The following is a 20,358-nucleotide window of genomic DNA, read 5'->3' as shown; positions in this document are numbered from 1 at the left end:
ATTTGTAATATGAGGCAAGACACTCATTGATCAATACAGGGTAAATAAGGAGTTTCCCTAATGGAAACCTTATCCTAGAAATAGTAACAGGGTTGGATTGCTCCCTAGCCAGCCACGCCAATACAGTGCCTTGAAAATGTATTCATACCGCTTGAAATTTTCCACATTTTGTCATGTTACAACCAAAAACGTAAATGTATTTTATTTGGATTTTATATGATAGACCAGCACAAAGTAGCACTTGATTGTGAAGTAGAAGGAAAATGATAAATGGTTTTCAACCTTTTTTACAAATAAATATCTTTAAAGTTTGGCGTGCATTTGTATTCAGCCCCTCTGAGTCAATATTTTGTAGAACCACCTTTTACTGCAATTACAGCTGCAAGTCTTTTTAGATCTCTACCAGCTTTGCACATCTAGAGAGTGAAATGTTGGTAATTCTTCTTTGCAAAATAGCTCAAGCTCTGTCAGATTGGGTGGAGAGTGCCAGTGAACAGCAATTTTCCAGTCTTGCTACAGATTCTCAATTGGATTTAGGTCTCAACTTTGACTGGGCCATTCTAACACATGAATATTCTTTAATCTAAACCATTCCATTGTAGCTCTGGCTGTATGTTTGGGGCCGTTGTCCTGCTGGAAGATGAACCTCCACCCCAGTCTCAAGTCTTTTGCAGACTCTAACATGTTTTCTTCTAAGATTACCCTGTATTTGTCTCCATCCATCTTCCCATCAACTCTGAAGAGCTTCCCTGTCCCTGATGACCAGCTTCCCCGTCCCTGCTGAAGGCAAGCATCCCCACAACATGATGCTGTCACCACAATGTTTCATGGTGGGGATGGTGTGTTCAGGGTGATGTGCAGTGTTAGTTTTGCGCCAAACATAGCATTTTACTTTTAGGCCAAAAAGTTCAATTTTGGTCTCATCTTACCAGAGCACCTTCTTCCACATGTTTGCCATGTCCCCCACATGACTTCTCACAAACTGCAAATGGGGATTCCTATGGCTTTCTTTCAACAATGGCTTTCTTCTTGCCACTCTGTCATAAAGGCCAGATTTGTGGAGTGCACGACTAATAGTTGTCCTGTGGACAGATTCTCCCACCTGAGCTGTGGATCTCTGCAGCTCCTCCTGAGTTACCATGGGCCTCTTGGCTGCTTCTCTAATTAATGCTCTCCTTGCCCGGCCTGTCAGTTTAGCTGGATGCCCATATCTTGGTAGGTTTTCAGTTGTGCCATACTACTTCCATTTTCTGATGATGGATTGAACAGTGCTCCTTAAGATGTTCAAAGCTTGGGATATTTTTTATAAACTAACCCTGCTTTAAACTTCTCCACAACTTTATCTCTGACTGGTCTGGTGTGCTCCTTGGCCATTGTGATGCTGTTTATTCACTAAGGTTCTCTAAAAAAACTCTAATGCCCCATACACATTGTCGGATTGTTTGATGGGAGCTTGTTGTTGGAAATTCCGACTGTGTGTAGCCTCCATCGGACATTTTCCATCAGAATTTCCGTCACACAAAATTTGAGACCTGGATCTCAAATTTTCCGACAACAAAATCAGTTGTCATAAATTCCGATCATGTGTACACAATTCCGACGGACAAAATTCCAGGCAGGCTCAGAATCAAGCAGAAGAGTCACACTGGCTATTTAACTTCCTTTTTCTTGGCTTGTCATATGAGTTGTACATCACCGCATTCTTGACATTCGGAATTTCCAACAAGATTTGGGTGACCGTGTGTATGCAAGACAAGTTTGAGCCAACATCCGTCGGAAAAAATCCATGGATTTTGTTGTCGGAATGTCCGATCGTGTGTACGGGGCATTAGCGCTTTACAGAACAGCTGTATTTATACTGAGATTAAATTTACTAATTAGGTGACTTCTGAAGGCAATTGGTTCCACTCGATTTTAGTTAGGGGTATCAGAAAAAAAGGGGGCTGAAAACAAATGAACACCACACTTTTCAGATATTTATTTGTAAAAAAATTTGAAAACCATTTATCATTTTCCTTCCACTTCACAATAATGTGCCACTTTGTGTTGGTCCATCGCATAAAATCCCAATAAAATAGATTTACATTTTTGGTTGTAACATGACAAAATGTGGAAAATTTCAAGGGGTATGAATACTTTTCAAGGCACTGTAGCTTTCCATTTTTTCCCACTGCTCAAAGATCCTCTTGGTGTAGGATAGCTTTTTTCATAGTAGAGATGCAGAGAAAGAATACCTCACTCAGCTCCTCTTGCCAGAAATGATAGACCAACAAGTCCTGGGATTGGGTATACGTCCACTACTAAATTGCTGCCTTAGACTCAGCCTTTTCTAGATCAGCCATCAAAGCCATTTGAACTTTATGATGCTTTGATAACTGCCCCTAGTAAAGGCCTTAAAGACATCCAAGGTAACAACAGGAGGCGTAGAACCAGCATTATGAGTCCAGTATGCATATCATTTAAGATAGTAATATTCATCTTCTTTGGGGTCAGAAACACAGAATCTGGAGAGTCGACACGAACTATCAGAGGGGATTGAGGACATAGTAAGTTGCAATAAAAGTGGGGCATTATCTGAGATGTCTCACAGGAGGATAGAGACATCCCAAACCAGGTCTAATAGGTGGAAAAGAAGAAATTTATTTATCGGTATACTGACTCCTCTAGAGTAATTTCTGTAGGTAGATTGGTAGTGGTGGCCAACCCAAGGTTTTTTCAGGCTAAGTACTTTATTAACCACCAAAAGTTCCTCCTGAAATATGCAGATATGATCATTCTTAAAAAATGTAAAACCCACAGAATGCGTAATCGAGTTTTTAAACCTCTTGTATTCCACAGAACTATATTATACAACTGAAATCTGGTGGGTAAGGCAATAATTGTTTTGGAATTGACCTGGGAGCTGACCAGGATGGTGATCTTTTTTACTTTAGTTGGCCCTATACACATCATAGTTTGCATTGTGATTGGCCATAAATAAACTTAAAAAATTACCCTATTTAATGTACTGAAATTAACAACTTACATGTACTTAAAACCAAAAAAGAATATAGAATTTCCCTAAAAGCTGTAAAGAAAATTACTATATAACCCCCCCTTCCCTACAAGTGAGGTGGATGGAGGAATTCCCCCATCAGGATATTGTATTCTGACACGGGGACCTGGTGCTGTCAGAATCCACTGATCATCCACTGCTAATTGGTTGCAGCCACTAATAAACAAAAGTTTTCTATCTTGTTTGTTCGACAAAACTCAATCAAATGATTGAGTTCTTTTGAACAGGGAGGGCGAAACACTGTTCAAAATTTGGCTGGCCTGTGCTAAACCAGATGAATTTTGATCTGTCTATGGACAGCTTAAGTTGTTGCTTTGTTGCGATCTGCATTGGGTGTTAATGTTAACTCATTACACCCCAAACGCAAGTTGCTAACTCAGTGCGTGTGCCTGCACTAGATTGCAAGATACAGCAGTACTATGAGGTCTGGTTCCTGTGGTTTTTATAAAGTAGTGCAAGCACTACTTTTGGTGCAGTCCGTGCAATTTCAGCCCAATCAAATGAATAGGTTAAAATCGCACTGCACCCCACATATGGAGGGTGTGAACCGGTCCTTAAAGTAAATTAAAGATAAGGCATTCATTAAACACAATTGAACTTAAATTGCCTTTGATACATACACACACAAAGTGCATTAATTAGTCTTCTCTATTCTACTGGACTTCTGTATAGTCAGTCACCACCTCTGACTTAGGCAGTACTAAAGTTTTTTTTTTTTAATGCAAACACTCACACTTTATTGCAAGTTGATAGTCATTCATGCACACTTGCCAAGCTGAGGGGTTGATTTACTAAAGACAAATAGACTGTAAACCCTACAAGAAAAGTTGCACTTTGCAAGGGAAGTCTCCTCAGAGGTGAAGTTCTGCTGACTATCATAATTTAATCACTTGCAGGCAAAAATTATTATTATTTTTTTCTTTTTATGCAAGGAAGCACGTAATTGGTTAGTTTTTATAAAGTAAATTTGCACTATATTGATTACGCTATAGTAAAAATTCCCTTGCACATATTACAACGTTTCCTGAAAAATGAACAACTTACTTGCCTTTAGTAAATGAACCCCTATGTGTCTTTTGTTTTTTCCAGAAGATCTCTCAGCTGTTGTGCAGGCATACTACCAGGACTTGGGGTTCTCTATGATCTCTTTAACTATGTGAATACAGTATGTGCCTAAGTACCAAGACCATCATTGTACAGTATGGTATGACCCCTCACAGTACTGTCCTGCGTTATCTTTTCTCCTTTGTTAACAGCCATATATCTTAAAACAAATACCTAGCTATGAGTAAACTGGGCAAAGTTTGCTTTGCATGAGATTCAACAAAAAGTCTTCTAAATCCGAACATAACAGAACCTCATTCAAGTCCCTGGGAGTCAAACCTTGTTAATATATTCAAGAAAATTTTGCAAGTTTTTGCTAAAAAGGGGGCATGGGTAGTCAGGCACTGCTATGGAGGCATGTACTTCTGTAATAAAAACAAAAGCACATTTCAGCAAAGAGAGGGTCTTAATTTGGTTTAAATGTCAGCACAACAAATACACAAAGACTTTAAATAGTATGCTTTAGGAATGCCTTGAACCTGTATGTGAATTTAGACTACCAAAAAGTAGTAGATCACACTATTGACCAATTTTCTTTTACAGGGAACACCATCCATGCAAGGAAAACAACCACATCTGTGTAAAAATAAGGGACTTTAAATGTGCTGCCAGGAAAATATAAAAGGCACCATCTGGATTCAAACATTTTAATAAAACATTGTTTTTATCATACATATTGTGATTTGGGGGGTTGGTTAGCTCAGTGGTAGATACGTTTTATTGAAGTCTATGCCAGTCCAAACTGTGTTTTAAAAGCTTGACAGCCCCCTTTTTTTTTTAAACAATTGAAAAGAAAAGTTTAGCTTCACAAGGCAAACAGTCAACTGAAAAATACTGACCTAACTCACTCTCCTGTCAGCCACACTGCTGCTCTTGTCTCTGGTTTCCCAGACCATGGGATCTTTAGGTTCACTCAGCCTTAGATACAGCACTTTGTTGCACAGGCCCCTCTCTTGGCCTTAATATAGATAATGTTCTCCTAGCACCCTTGGCTCTTTTACTCTTCCAGAACATACAGATTAGCTCTAGTCCCCTGGACTCACTAGTTGCCTCAGTCCTGCTGACACCTATCTCCACACAAAGACTCTGTATTCAGACAGGAGCCTTGAAGTAAAATCAACTGGCTTATAACTAATCTGCACATCTGTGCAATCGGATAGCTTTCAGGTCTCCAGCAAGACCTTTGCACAAGGTCACAACACCAGGAGAATACTCACAAGTCAGTCTCCTCCATTCAAAACAATGCTCTGGAGCATCACATTCTACCTTAATTTGAATACTGTGTGTCTTCTTCCTATAATCACACCATGGCAGAGCCTAGCACTGTCACAAAATACAGTTAAAAATCTTATAAAAAGAGAGTACAAAACCATAAAATACAGGTAAAAAGATTCAAAGATTTTATATAGTAACAGAAATACATTTGATTCCAATGGAGTTGATTCGTTCGGGATACACCACTTCTTTAGGACTCAAACAAATAGAAGGTCTATTCAATCCATAAAGTTTTTGTTCTTTCTTTAAAAGAAGCAACATTTAATAATGCATAAAAATGAGCTAGGCTTACTGTATATCTCAATCTTATAGTCAAAAAAAGTTATAGATATTGCTTAGAAAATATGTGTTCAAGGCTGAATATGTGGGGGCCCCCCTTATTCTATAGGGGGCTTCTAGATTCCGATAAGTGTCCCCTGTAGGCCCCAACATTTCTTTTAGAATTCCCATCCCATTGAGTTCCCATCAAAATAGGGACAATTTGCTTTGTATGGCACGGAGGCTTTGCTGCCACGCCAATTTTGAGGGCATGTGGCCTGTTATGGGTAAAGAAGGGGGAGTCACATGCTGGTCATATTCGGTGAGTGATGTCACCCAGGTTTTCCAGACTGTTTACATTCAGCAGCTGTCTGAAAATCTGTTTTTCAAGAGCATTGAAAGCTGAAAATTGGCCTGGGAAGAAAGGGGGTGAAAGTGCCCAGTATTGTAGTGGTTAAAGGGATATTTTATGAATTTTAGGAAGGACCTCGCATTGTGTTGGTGTATGTTTTTTTAAGGGATGGTACACATTGTTTTTAAAAAAAGGCATTCTTTTAAAATTCAGACTTTGTTGGGGATGAAATTATGAACTTCAGCACTACAAGTAACAAGTGGCATATAAAAATGCAGAAGACACCTTATAAGAAGAAAGTTCCTTTCAAAGAGTAAAATTAGAAGAAAGTTCCTGGCAAAGAGTAAAATTAGAAGAAAGTTCCTGGCAAAGGGTAAAAGTACCCATTCTTACTGTAAAGAATGCATTTTCATGTTTTAATGTTATTTAATTTTAAGTCCTCTTATCTTTTTAGTACTCCTTGAGTCTTTTGCAGTGACCTTTAAGTGAACAATTATACAAGGAGATACAATCCCCCTGAAATAACCTATTATCAAAGATGAATTTAGTTCAGTTTCTAGAAAACATCCTACTTTTATTAGGTCCTTCTTCATCAGACTCATCCAGTTTTACTCCCCCTAGATTGTCTTATTCATGCATGTTTTTATCCTCAAATACATTAATTGACATTTATGTATGTTAAAGCTCTGTTGCCAAAAGAGGCAAAATTGGAGAGGGATATCAAGGTTAGCTTTTAAAGTAAAGATATCTTGCAAGGGTTGCATTCCACTTAATTAATTTCTGTCATCTGTACAGGAAAAAAGCACCTGTCAGCACTCAGGTTCAGCAGACTGTAAAGCTAAGATAATAAAATATGATGATTATTGGCTTCAGCCCAGTCCTCCACCCATAGAAGAACCGCTCCTAATGCATTTTACTCATATGGAGCTTAATCATATAGGTCTCTATGATTAAGCCCCTAATGGGCAACTTGCATTAGGGGGGATTCTTCTTTGGTTGGATAATTGAGCCGAAGCCTTTTCTTATCATCTTTTATTATCTTATCTTTACAGTCTGCTGATCATGTATGCAGCCAGGTGCCATTTTCCTGCAGCCTAAGCTGAGCCTAAAGAGCTTTACATCCCGACCAGCACCAGTATATAGTGTCATCAGCCACAAGACTCACAGGTTCAAACGTAATGGTCCCATAATGGAACCTTGATATACAGCACTGACATCGAGATGTTCCATGTTTAACCAGATAATTGGAACCTGTACATGAGCTGATTATAGAGAAAATCTTCTCTGTGGATAATTTTTTAGGTGTGCATGTGTTTGTGTGGAAGGTTTAAACCCTTTGCCTGGTTTTTAATACTTTCTTTGTCCCCACTGGGACCTTCACACTGTGGGGTTGATTTACTAAGACCGGAAAGTGCAAAATCTGGTGCAGTTCTGCATAGAAACCAACCAGCTTCCAAGTTTTTTGTCAATGCTTAATTGAACAATTGAACAAAAAAACAAACAACCTGACAGAGGTTTTAAATGTTGAGAAAATAAAAAAAAATAGAAATATTTTAATGCATATACTCTTTTAAGCATAATAAGAATATGTATTTTTGTTTAATATTTGTGCAAAAATGTTTTGCAAAAAAAACGTTTTGCAGTCATTGGAATAAGACCTTCATTTCTAAATTCTGAATGCATGTGTATTATATGAACTAAAGTCTATACTGGCTACACTAGATGTATACTAATATCACCAAACTCCATCAGTAAACAAATAAGTACCCTAAAGCTAAATAACTCTCTCAATTAGAAGAAAGTAAACAGAAAAACATAAGAATTTTCAATGATTTCCAGTAATGGTTTGTTAGTTCAACTTTGACTTGCTTTTATGCCATTGCAATAAAACTGAATTTTCAATAGGATCTGTCAAGTTTAGTTATGACAGAGACATACTAGTTAGAAATTCAGAGTGACTTCTACATTGGCAGTATGATATATCGAATATAGACAAAATTCTTTCAAGTTTCAGCTACAACTCTGCTTAAATAATTTAGATTTTTTTCTTATCAAACTTGCTTGACAGATTTGTTGATAAGCACACTTTTCTTCTAGTGATCAACTTTGTATTTAGTAGTTATAAAAACTATACTTCTTTTTAGTATTAATAGATACAGTTTACTCTGTTGTATGTACTACATTAATCCTTTTCTGTAAATGACTTTAGCTTTACCAAAGTCTCAAATGGATCTTTAATATTGGATATTTCTAGCTGAAATGCAAACTATTCTAATTTTTACAAAGTATAATACTCCACCACTTGTGATCAGTGAAATGGTTTAAAAATCAGGTGATTTGGCAAACAGCAAATTTCCTTTAACTGAATGTAAACATACAGTATTTGATTTGACAGCAGAGAATTATAGAATTCATGAATCACAATTGTGTAGACTGCCAGCTGGTGTAATGTCTGCAGATCAGACAGTTTTACGTGCAAATATTGTGGCAAATCAAGCATTTTCAAATTGCTGCTCTACTAGATTCATCCATAAGCCACCACTAACACCACACTAACATATAGAACTTCTATCATTTACATATTTTCAATAGTTAAAGACTTAAACAAAACGTTCAGGTTAGAAGATTTTTTTATTGTTTTATAGTCTGTTTACCCTCTCAACAAATACTATAATAAGGGTAATCTAAACATCTTATACTATTTTTTCAAAATGTGCCATTCTGACAGGATGAGATGGTGCTCAGATGTCCATGGGATATATTTGACTCCAACAGGCACCATTTGTGCAGCTCAGTCAAAGAACAATGCCTAACTGGTTGGAATTTATTTGCTAAAGATGATTTTTTTTCTTTATAATAATACACAAATAGATACACTGAGTACTGGATACAAGGATCTATGCCTATAAGATATAGGAAAGAAGTAATCACCAGGAAATTGTGTGACTACGTTGAGAAAGCAAAGCTATATGCGCATATTGATGACAGCAACTTTGGTTTGAATTATGCTTGTTTCATGGGTGTGTTGTGTGAAAATGTCCTTATGTACAAATTATTCTCAAGATAACATCAAATTCAGAGATTAAATTAAATGCAAAATCTAACCACAATTAAAAACAGATTTTTTACGTATCAGTAAATACACAAAGTATATCATTTTGACTCTTGTTTATTCAGGTACTGTGCTTTATGAGAACAGCCTGGGATGAGGGGATTGCTGTTTTAAAATGTTCTGGATCTGGAGGCATGCTCTAGTAATGCAACTACTCTGTTACTAGTGCTTCTCTGTTACTGGAGGGCTAGCAAATAGGCGGCAATGAGAAAGGAAATATAATAGGCAATAACTCTACCATACATTTCTCTTACAAGTGTTTCCAGGTTACTGGATGACAAAGCTATGTGATTATATTAACGGTGTTATATTGGAAATATGGCATAAATATATCAGAAATACACAATATAGAGGATTTTATTTCTTTTAATAAAGGATACCCGCTATGTATTCAAATACTGATAGATACTGACTGCTTATTTTCTTGCTGTCCTACATACTATGATGGTGGATGTTTTTTGAAATAGATCCCCAATTTGGTGGACAGTCCACAGAAACCCTGGATCAGAGTGGTAAAACCATTAGACACATTGTGAATTAGTCTGATAAGAAATTTAGTGTGTGGTTCTGTAGGGGAGCGTTCTGCAGTATGCCACTAGTCCATAAATAATTGTCAGCTTATCAATTGCAGTCTCTTTGAGAGAGACAGTAGAGAAGCCCCAGTGTGGTCATGTGAAGCAGAAACATACAACACAATCCCAACGTCTTGGACAGCCAACTGAGGTTGTCACAAGTACGTGATAATGGTGTCATGATGTCTAATCATGCTTCTGATCTAACTGGCCTAGCCACTCAGAAATATCTTTGCAGTTTTGGAAAGAGCATTTGCTCAGATTTATATATGTGAAAATATATTTTTTAAATTACCTATACTAGAGACTGTTACACTGTGCATTTAATACTGACCTAGACTCAATATTAGAAAGGAAGGTAATGTTGATAGATAGTTTAGGTGGAAAACAGTGGTAGACAATATGGCATCCATTTTGATCTTTGCTGAGACCCTCAGTTTTCCCTGAAATAGTCACTATAATGAAAAAACAGTTACTGCAGAAGAGGAGGTTAGGTGACACAACAAATTGCAGAGGTTGGTGAATAGTGTTGTTACCTTCTTGTGATGTGTGCCAACAGAATGAAAACCCCAAAAGTTGACTTAACATAGTTACACACATATTGGCAGATTCATGTGTACCATACAGTGGTGTATTTAGGTTTTGTGCTGCCCTAGGCCTGACTAAACTCATGCACCCCATAATTTAAATATGACCCACCCCTTCCTGTCAAGACCACATCCCTTTCTGTTGAAGACCTGTCCTAAAATTTTCCAGTGGGGACACCAATTCTGAAGGGGGGGGCAATGGATTCCCTTAATTTGCTGAGATTTTCGCTCATTTCCCATTTGGCTATGAGGCAGGAAATAAAGGGAAATCTCTGCAATGGGACAGGGATGGCAAAAAATAAACCGACAGGGGCTATAACCCTCCCTTACTCTTATGAAAAAAATAAGTGTTGCCTATAGTTCTAATTTAGGCACAGATTTCTGCTAAATTTATGGAGAGGACTAAGAGGATATACCATGCCAACGGTGCAGCAGAAAACATTTAGTGCAGTGATGAAGGTATGTAGTCCAGGCATTGAGCAAAGGAAGGATTGGGGGCAGGAACAAATAAATCCATCTGTTAATTTTTCTCATCAGCAATCAACAGAAATATAATTAACATTCCTTAATATGTACAATTGACACAAGCAAAGGATTGCAGGAGATTCCTACTACCTACCTGCCAGGTATGGGTGACCATGTCAGTGTCCCTTGTGTCTGCACCATCCCTAGATAAAAAACCCATTTGGCAGTTAGGTACAGTGGGGCAAAAAAGTATTTAGTCAGCCACCAATTGTGCAAGTTCTCCCACTTATAAAGATGAGAGAGACCTGTAATTGCCATCATAGGCATACCTCAACTATGAGAGACAAAATGTGGAAACAAATCCAGACAATCACATTGTCTGATTTTTGAAAGAATTTATTTGCAAATTATGGTGGAAAATAAGTATTTGGTCACCTACAAACAAGCAAGATTTCTGACTCTCACAGACCTGTATCTTCTTCTTTAAGAGGCTCTTCTGTCCTCCACTCATTACCTGTATTGATGGCACCTGTTTGAACTTGTTATCAGTATAAAAGACACCTGTCCACAACCTCAAACAGTCACAATCCAAACTCCACTATGGTGAAGACCAAAGAGCTGTCGAAGAACACCAGAAACAAAATTGTGGACCTGCACCAGGCTGGGAAGACTGAATCTACAATAGGAAAGCAGCTTGGTATGAAGAAATCAACTGTGGGAGCAATAATTAGAAAATTGAAGACATACAAGACCACTGATAATCTCCCTCAATCTGTGGCTCCATGCAAGATCTCACCCCGTGGGGTCAAAATGATCACAAGAACGGTGAGCAAAAATCCCAGAACCACACGGGGGGGGATCTAGTGAATGACCTGCAGAGAGCTGGGACCAAAGTAACAAAGGCTACCATCAGTAACACACTACGCCGCCAGGGACTCAGATCCTGCAGTGCCAGACGTGTCCCCCAGCTTAAGCCAGTACATGTCTGGGCCCATCTGAGGTTTGCTAGAGAGCATTTGGATGATCCAGAAGAGGATTGGGAGAATGTCATATGGTCAGATGAAACCAAAGTAGAACTGTTTGGTAGAAACACAACTTGTGTTTGGAGGAGAGAGAATGCTGTGTTGCAACCAAAGAACACCATACCAACTGTGAAGCATGGGGGTGGCAACATCATGCTTTCGGGCTGTTTCTCTGCAAAGGGAACAGGACGACTGATCTGTGTACATGAAAGAATGAATGGGGCCATGTATCGTGAGATTTTGAGTGCAAACCTCCTACCATCAGCAAGGGCATTGAAGATGAAACGTGGCTGGGTCTTTTAGCATGACAATGATCCCAAGCACACTGCCTGGGCAACGAAGGAGTGGCTTCGTAAGAAGCATTTCAAGGTCCTGGAGGGAGTTGAAAGTTCGTGTTGCCCAGCGACAGCCCCAAAACATCACTGCTCTAGAGGAGATCTGCATGGAGGAATGGGCCAACATACCAGCAACAGTGTGTGACAACCTTGTGAAGACTTACAGAAAACGTTTGACCTCTGTCATTGCCAACAAAGGATATATAGCAAAGTATTGAGATGAACTTTTGATATTGACCAAATACTTATTTTCCACCATAATTTGCAAATAAATTCTTTCAAAAATCAGACAATGTGATTGTCTGGATTTGTTTCCATATTTTGTCTCTCATAGTTGAGGTATACCTATGATGACAATTACAGGCCTCTCTCATCTTTTTAAGTGGGAGAACTTGCACAATTGGTGGCTGACTAGATACTTTTTTGCCCCACTGTAAGTGCCATGCAAGTTTCACCCAAATAATGTAGCTTTCCTTCTACTCTGGGTACCCCATGCTATATAATCTAATCAGCTACTGTACAAACATTAACACCTACCTCCTATATAGATTACCAGTAGCTGCTATCTATGGTAAGGCACTGTAATATATAGCAACTCCTCTGCCAAAGGCAAATAAATAAGAAGATGCCCTAATATTTAACTTCCATATGCTTCATTGCAAGCTTGAAAGCCCTCAGGAGTTTCTAGTATATACAGTAGAGCTGCACAATTAATCGTTAAAAAAAATCATGATCTCGATTCAACCCCCTCACAAGCTTAATCCAGCATTTCCAGGATTTAGTGCAGAGCCGTTTTCTGCTCATGGCTGACAGCTTAAAAAAAAAAGGCAGCCTGTCACGTTTATCACAACATTGCTCAGCACTGAGATAAAAAGAAACATTGTATTATTTGGTTCTTTTAGATCAATGGGATGAACTTCAGTCTGGAAATGAGGGCATTTTAACCACTTAAAGACTAAACCTTTTTCTGACACTTGTTGATTACAAGTTAAAATCTGTATTTTTTGCTAGAAAATTACCTAGAACCCCCAAACATTATATATATATATAAAATGGCGGTCGTTGCAATATTTTATGTCACACTGTATTTGCACAGCCATCTTTCAAAAGCATTTTTTGGGGAAAAAAATACACTTCAATGAATTAAAAAAAAAACTAAACAGCAAAGTTAGGCCAATTTTTGTATAATGTGAAAGACGATGTTACGTCAAGAATCATAATCTTTATTTTGAACACAAAAATTGTTCATCTCATTTTATCCAGAATCATGCAGCGCTAACATACAGCATATATATATATATATATCTATATATATATATATATATATATATATATATATATATAGATATATATATTAGATTGTGATCAACCAAAGGTTTGCAGGAAAGTCTTACTACCTGCCTCCTAAGTGTAGCTGACCATCTCAGTCTTCTTTGCATCTGCACCATCTCTACTACCCAGATTAGATGCCCCATGACAGCTCGGTAGTCGTCCTGCAAATTCCACTTAACTGGTGTGGTTTTCCTTTCAGTCTGAGTACTTACAGCCTGCTTGGCTCCCTTCATGTGTCTCCACTGCACCTCTCCTGACATGGGGTCTCCTCACACAGTGGAGAGCTCCTCCCCCTTCATTCTACTGGCCCAGTCTGTCAGCTGACTTTCTCCTCCAGACAGTTTCAGCCTCCCGACATGGCATCTGTTTCTCTGTAGCTCCTCAGCTACAGTCAAAACTACCCTCAACAGTTGTGGAATGGTGGCCGTACTATATTTATTTAGCAGATAGCTGTGCATTGAGCTTGTGGGTTGGAGTTGCAGTTTAAATCTTTAATAACAAGTTTTAGTTTTGAGATTACATTTTGTTTTTTAAACAAAATAAATGTTCCTGAACTGAAATTGTGCAGTTTTGGACAGCCTTTTAACCAACAGATGCATGAAAGCCCCCGTGTTACCCAAGCATGACTTACAGTGCTATGAGAAGGATACTTTGAGTGCTGTACTTTTTTTTTTAAATCAACACTTTTTTAATCTATGTACTATGTGTTAATAATAATGAAAGTGATCCGCACAGATATCTAACACATTAATATTATGGAAAAATTATCCCAAATAGTGTGAAAAAGTAAATACAATAGCTGAAATCCAAAATAAAATGTGTATACATTCAAAAAAGTCCATCAAAGTGATAGATTAGTGAGAATAATCATGAGTGTCCATAATTTTGGTGAAACTTCTAAATAAACAATTGTGTTGTGAAATTGATGTTAATCTTCGTGACTAAATAGTCACGTAATGCTCCCAGAGCCCTTACCTCCAAATGGAGAAAAATAAGCCTTGGATCGATATCCTGGGATGGGATCGCCTATGTGTCGTCCGTACTCCCAATTGATGTCCATGTAGATGATTATGGCTGTGGTTCATGATTCGCTGAGCAAGCCCTCTCTCTTCTGACAGCTTGAATGGCCTTAAAATCTCATTATGAATGTTCAGTGTTCGCCATTAAAGAAAATAGAAGAAAACAGGCCTCCCATAGTGTAATATGTAAAGATAATACAATTTATTGAAAATGCCAAGTTGCCTCTTACACCAAAAAAGTTAAAAACAAGCTTATCTGTATGTAGCCTTGTGTCAAACACACTCCTTGCATCACTTCCAGTCTCTCACACTTCCGGACAATCCCCATGCACGTTATGTCACAACACGTGACTTCATCAGGGGAACTGGATTGGTTGTTGAGCCATCCTATTTATGTGTAGGAACAGGAAATGAATTAATGGCCACTTCCTGTTCCTGCACATAAATAGAATGGCTCAACAACAATCCGGTTCCCCTGATGAAGTCACGTGTTGTGACGTAACGTGCGTAGGGATTGGCCAGAAGTGTGAGAGAGCAGAAGTGATGCAAGGAGTGTGTTTGACACATGGCTACATACAGATAAGCTTCTTTTTAACTTTTTTGATGTAAGAGGAAACTTGGCATTTTCAATAAATTGTATTATCTTTACATATTACACTATGGGAGGCCTGTTTTCTTTTATTTCCTTTAATGGCGAACACTGAACGTCCATAACGTAACCAAGAGATTTTGAGGCCATTCAAGCTGTCAGAAGAGAGAGGGCTTGCTCAGCGGATCGTGAACCATATCCATAATCATCTACACGGACATCAATTGGGAGTACGGACGACACATAGGCGATCCTATCCCAGGATATCGATCCAAGGCTTATTTTTCTCCATTTGGAGGTAAGGGCTCTGGGAGCATTACGTTACTATTTAGTCATGAAGATTAACATCAATGTCCAACACAACTGTTTATTTAGAAGATTCACCAGGATTATGGACACTCATGATTTCTGTCACTAATCTATCACTTTGATGGACTTTTTTGATGAATACACATTTTATTTTGGATTTCAGCTATTGTGTTTACTTTTTCACACTATTTGGGATTATTTTTCTATAATATTAATGTGTTAGAAGTCTGCGCGGATCACTTTCATTATTATTTACTGTTTTTTGTGTTTAGTGTACACTTCAGATCTTGCAGCGATTTCACATACTTCACATTATTAGTTTTCATTGTTTATTCACTTAATCAGTAGCACGAAGGACCTCACTTTAAATTATATAACTATGTTTAACACAAAATCTGCCCGCATTTTTATCTGTTTCTTAAGGCAGTGTCTTCTAAAATCATTGTGCATGTTGGTAACATTATGGTAGGGCCTTGGAACTACAAGCTAAATCTGTTTGAAAGTTTTAAACACAGTTTAAATTGTCAGACTCATAGCTAAAATGTCTTGCATTTGATTGTTCTACTAAAGGATTGTCAATCACGTTTTTCTAAAAATTACATTATCTGTAGACAGTAGGCCCAAATCACAAAAATAAAATGGAAGAATGATAATCTGTAAGTTAAACCATGTGTCTGTATTTTTCAACTCTCATTGAATTCTCATTGACTGAAAATAACAGTACATTTTTGAAAGTAATGATTGCTTTCCTGGTATGTTAGCTTTGTTTATTGAGTCTATTATCTTTATCTTTAAATTAGCTCAATTTTGGTAAATGAAGAGAACTTTGGCTAGGTAAAAATGATTCATTTATAAAATCAATCTGTTAATGAATAATAATATGTGTACATAGTGTATGGTTTTCTGACACAGAGTGTTTCTGTAAATATAAAAATGCTGTGTATCTCCCTCTTCCTGAGCTTTATCAATTCAGCATAAAGGGCAAAGAAGGTAATATACCAATGTGACATGTGCATGGCAAAGGGCAATCACTTTCCTAAAAGCAATATTAAAAGCTCTGCTACCTGCAATGTTCTCATGTATAGCCATTATTGGTAAATTGTTTGCATATTCATCACTCTTAAAAGAGAGTGATAATGTTTTTGTTTTTTTATACATGCTGAAATGTGGTTTTATAGCTAAATATTACTATATCAAAATTGGTGTTTAAACACTAATTTGTGCACCTGGACTTTTTTAAAAGAACCATTTTAAGATGTATGCTTCTCATCATAAACTCCAAATGTTGAGCATTACTGAAATCATTTATTAAATGACTTATTGAATCATAATGTATAGCTACCATTCAACTTTTTGTCTCATTGGAAGCCAAGTATTTATTTTTTTCCTGCAAGACAATGGACAAATCCATTCAGGATGCTGTATTATTTTTATTTTTTTTTACTAGTTATGTCTAATGCAGAAAGACAGGAATAAGCAGAGTAGAAAGCACCTGTCAGCTCTATTTCCCAGGATTCTTGATTAGTATGAAACTTTAATAGGCTTCTCACTAACCTGGACTGAAACATGCTTATGTCTGGATGTGTGTCTGTCTTTGTATGGAGCAGAGTGGAATAGAGAAAGATAGTTACATAGTAGGTGAGGTTGATAAAAGACAGAAGTCCATCAAGTCCAACCTATGTGTGTGATTATATTAGTCAGTAGTCAGTATTACATTGTATATCCCTGTATGTTCCAGTCGTTCATAGTGTTAATGGATATACATTATTTCATGCAAAGACAAATGATTTTAATAAGCCAGTAGCATTATGGAATGCTCATAGTGCCTGTATTGTAGAGTTATATTACCATTGTCCCCTAGCTGGACTCCTTGTAAAATAAACTATCAATCAGGTGATGCATTTTGTTTATATTCAAAGACCTAAAAATTAACTAGGTTACTAGAAGAGCACTAGCTCTTACATCAAACTACCACATTAATTTCATGAGTTTTTACTTATTAGACAGCGATTCCTTTGGCTATGCCTGAGGACTCAACCGAATCATTATTTAGCCAATATGATTTTATCTTGAGCAATTTTTTTATTCCTATTTTACTTTTTTTGTTTTAAGACTATTTTAAGTACATTGGCAGTTTTGGTAGTTAACTAGAATAAGTACATGAATTATGGTATTATATAATTTACGGAAATTAAACATATTTTGTTTATTTGCTAGATGATTGCTGAATTTAAAAAAGTTTATAAAAAATGTTAAATACAAGTTTTCTTTTTTGTTGTGTCTGGCTATTAACACTATCCTTTGAATATTGAATAAATACTTTTATACTGAAAACATGTGTTCCCTACAGTCAAAGGGCTTTTTCACAAATCCATGCATTCTACTACCATGGTATTATATTTAGGACTACAAAGTATTTTTTTTTATCATGGAGAGATCATGGTAAAATAATTTCACCTTCCAAAATGGTTTTTAACAGAATAATATATACAAACATACACAGTATATATTCATTATATATTCACACACACGAGCACACACACAAATGTGTGTTTGTTTGCTGGGAATTAGCATTACCTTTCTAGAAGATACACATACGTATATAGCAAATTTCGATAAAATTTTCAGTAGTTACAAATGAAAATAAATCTCACGACACCTATTAGAAGAGAGAATCATACAAGGCCTACCATATGATTACAGTAGACATTTATTCCCTTATGTGATCTGCTATAGCCAAGTACTACAGATGTAGAGGAGGCAGTTGTCAATCATATGCAAAGCAGTACTTGAGAAGAATTGTAATTATGCAGGTATGTAAGCAGGTATCTCTATGAGAGTGGACACAGTGTTTTTTTTTTTTTTTAAACGTATGCACATTTTTTACAACAGTATGCAGTTTGACACTTTTCAGACTCTAAAATGAACATGCTAATCTAATGGGTTTTCAAAAACAGCAAAAGTAATATTTTAACAAGACTCCTCAAATTATATTTTATTGTTTAACTTTTTATCTCTATATTTACCGGTAGTTTACATAATATAATGCAAAAGATGAAATGGTCCAATTTCTTGTCATTGACTATATCTACAGCAGTTTGTAGATGGAGATATATACATTATATTCAGGCCTAGAATATTATTATTGTGTACCACTCAGGGCAAGAAAAAAAACATTTGTATTGTTATTTTAATATTATTACCTTACTGACACCAACCACATAAATAAGTGCTTAAGCATATTACGTTAATCTGCTGCCAGACTAGATTGTAAACCGTTTTGCATTCGATTCTCAGTCTTTATTCATTTTTGACACTTTTACATGCGTAAAGTTTGGTAGATAACTTAGGTGAAAGTTGGGTGATAGTTGCTATCCCATAGTTTTAAACATTGAGCATATTTGCCAGTCTAATTAGTATAATTCGTACTCAAATAGTATTAATGCCAGTCCAGTTAGTTAGGAAATCAATAAATCAATGAGTCAACTAAACAATTTAAATATTTACATAGAAGCTATCTATACACATAATACTTTCATATGTGTGTTCTTAAATTAGCAAAATGCTGCAACACACTGCAACAGACATAATGTTGACCTTTCAACAACATGTGTGTAGTAGCCATTTTAAGAAACATATTTTAAAGCACTATGCTATAAATATTTAAGAAACATGCTTTCCCCTAATGACACATAATACACATCTCATTGGGGTAAAGATAACATGAAACCTTGAAGTCTATAGAAAAAAAAAATCCCTATCAAGACTAAGCCAGCCTTGCCCTACCTAATTAAATATGAAACTTCAGTGACACTAATAAGGATTAAAGCAAATTTCAAGGCAGATTCTGAGTATTTCAGTCAAAACCATGAGCCTCAAAGTTGATGGCAGACAGACTATTCCCATACAGTTGCCAGAATTCTACACCCTGACCTCCAGCATGTTAGAACTGAGGCACTGGCACTCGTCACACATCACAAATGCATCAGCAGAGACCGATTACGAGGGAAACAGAAAAGCAACTCACAATTCTTGTACATTAAATGCTACAAATCCACAACCTTCCGCAAGCTGCAAGTGCAACTGTACAAACAACACTGAGAAACACAGCAAGGACGAGTTACATTATCACCTACCCTACAAAACAGCTACGGAGAAATAAAATCTAATTTGTTGCATACCATTTATAGCAGATTTCAGCTAGTACAGCACAGCAGAGATGACACACTTACTGTAATGTCCCATAGAGAAGAGTTCCCATCGAGACAGTGGCACTCTTTGCATTCCACTCACTGACAAGGGTTAACCATCAAGAAGAAATAGAATACCATCTATTAGCAGCCAGCCTGCTTAGATAATACATATTTCCACATATGATAAATCCCGGGTAAACCTGTATTTCTATTTAAACACCTTGCGGAGTAAAGCCTAGCACTGCATCTGGTTGCCAAAGCACAATCAATATAGAAGGAGCAGTATTTTATGATTGGAGAAGTTGTTGTGTTTTTGGTGGTGAAATTCATTATTTAGTATCTGAACCCTCAGCATTTCAGTATCATTTATTCATAAAGTCCCTTTTTGCCAGGAGGAAATGGATACAGCTATAGAGAGGGAGAGAGAGTGTGTAAGAGGGAGAGAGAGAGAGAGGGAGAGAAAGAGAGAAGGAATGGGAGCAAAGCGGATTGATGATATTGATCAGGTACCATCTTGAAACAAAAGCTAGGTGCTCTATTTTAGTTGACAACTGTGACAGATAAAAAACAAGCAAGTGAGGGGGAAGGCTAAGGCCTTGAACATCACAAGCTTTAAAGAACGTTTGAAGAAACCATTATGACAAGCAGGTCTAGGCAAGCTGCTGCAAACGATGTATTCAGAAGATTCATTAAAAAATGATGCTTTGTTTGCCTTCTGAATATGAGGGTTCTAGTTTGCGTGCTATACTATCCTGTCAATGAAATTAGATTTTTAGATT

At 37.0% G+C, this 20,358-nt stretch overlaps 1 long non-coding RNA gene across 2 annotated transcripts in view; it reads right to left on the bottom strand.

The window, feature by feature from the left end:
- Nucleotides 1-20,003, bottom strand: part of LOC141129864 (uncharacterized) — a 449,947-nt gene extending 429,944 nt beyond the window's left edge. The window contains exon 1 of one of the 2 annotated variants that reach the window (XR_012241888.1): nucleotides 19,619-20,003. This is a non-coding gene — a long non-coding RNA (uncharacterized lncRNA). The remainder of the gene's footprint in view (nucleotides 1-19,618) is intronic. The other variant, XR_012241887.1, reaches the window with a different exon arrangement.
- Nucleotides 20,004-20,358: the final 355 nt, after the last annotated feature.

Source organism: Aquarana catesbeiana, linkage group LG02 (genome assembly GCF_042186555.1).
Source record: "Aquarana catesbeiana isolate 2022-GZ linkage group LG02, ASM4218655v1, whole genome shotgun sequence".
Lineage (NCBI taxonomy): Eukaryota > Metazoa > Chordata > Amphibia > Anura > Ranidae > Aquarana > Aquarana catesbeiana.
This window is presented reverse-complemented; position numbering and strand designations above follow the sequence as displayed.